A 1,828-nucleotide genomic window follows, 5' to 3' on the forward strand; every position below is an offset into this window, starting at 1 on the left:
CACTTGAAAGTCATGGAGTTGCTTTTATGGAAATATACGTTTATACGCTTTGTACATTTCTTTGGCATCCTTATTGGGAATGTCTCGTCTTGTTTGTTTGGCGTCATTATCACAAAGAGTTATCTGAAGCAGGCTGTGACATGGTCTCCATGGGAATAAGAAGCTTTTTGAAAGCTCGCCATGGCCACTAAAGATACCTCCTGGATTTAACTTCCTGCATGTTCCTGCCAGGATCCTCAGGATCTGCTGGGGACAATGGCTCAATTCCAAATCAGTCTGTTCTTTTTACTTTTAACACATACTGCAGCTGCTCTGACAAAGTACATAAAGTTTTGGGACATACGCATTCCTTGTAACGCAGCCTTGAACTTTGACCCTCATTTGTGTGTCAGAATAGCCAGAAAAGCATGCTAAACATACTTAATCTCTCTCTGTCATACTAAATTGTATGGAAGTATGAGTATTGGAAAGCACAATATTTTTCAGCATGATGCAGTCATTCACCTACACCTTTATCTTTTAGAACAATCATGTCTTGAAAACCTCCAAAGTAAAAGGACTTTTTATAAAATGGTAGTTTTAATAGTAATGGTTAAGTGCAATTATTTCTTAATTAAAGACAACAATCAACAAGTATGATGTAAACATCATCTCGTAACCTTACCAGGATCCATCACATCTTTGGCCTGAACCTCACTGGCTGTACGACCTCCTCACCGTGAGGCTCAGACATCCAACCTCAGGCAATGTGATGATTAACATGGACAGCCATGGTTTACACACTGGTCACCTCTGTCTCAACACAGTTAAGACCAAACAGATGATAATATTTTGAGGAAGAGGACGAGACTTCTTCACCCGCTGACGGGCTGCGATTCGGAGGGGAAGAGGCTTCAGTGCTGACCTGGAGGCGTTACATCACCACAGCAGCAGCCATGCTTTCTACAGGAGGATTCTCAGCAGCTCCTCCAGTTACATCACAGAGATGCTCCCCTAGTTACATCACATGGAGCGATGACTCCTGCGGTGAATGGGATGTGGATCACCACCTTCAGCAGCATCCAAGACTCCACCCACACCCAATAACCAACAATCGAAATAACGGAACTATTAGATTTAAAAAAACATTTTTTATTGTTTTCCTTACATCAGTTAGCAATAGTTTAATTATAGCAAGCCAAAAATAAATACAAATTTTAAATAATTTCAACAATGTGTTTCATTCAACAGAGCAACAGTAGCATTTCACGTTAATAGTGCACAGAATCCAACACAAAGCCATGGCTTCCTGTCTGAATCTTTCACCTTATGGAAGGGATTAACATGTGGTCAATTCTTTTTAATTCATCAATGATTCCTTTTTGATGCATGTCAAATTACGCAGTTGACATATTTTTGTCCATGTGGATGTATAAAATACAACGAGGAAGCCATTATAGTGCCATTGGACTCCAGCAGGAGCAGTTAGAAGACGATGTTTAACATGCGAGGAGAAACAGTAAGACATGAGGAGAATACTACAAGCAAAGTGCATAAATATTCAAAATCAAAAACCGTGGAAATAACAGACCCCTCCCCTCCCCCAAAAAAGCTACCATAGGTAAGCTATTTAGAAAAATCTCACCTTTGAATTTTTCCATGTACAAAGAAAAAAGTTTGTTGTCATTTATTTAAAAAAAAGGGTGATGTGACAAATCAGCAAGTCACGTTTATTTTCCCTGACGGATGTGAAAGCACTAGGCAGCTGAGGCGACGATGTCCTCTGTTAACCCATTCAGTAAGAGTCCGGTTCCTCTCCAGCCTATCACAATCACTGATGTATAATGTA

The sequence above is a fragment of the Eutrigla gurnardus genome (genome assembly GCF_963514095.1).
Source record: "Eutrigla gurnardus genome assembly, chromosome: 3".
NCBI lineage: Eukaryota > Metazoa > Chordata > Actinopteri > Perciformes > Triglidae > Eutrigla > Eutrigla gurnardus.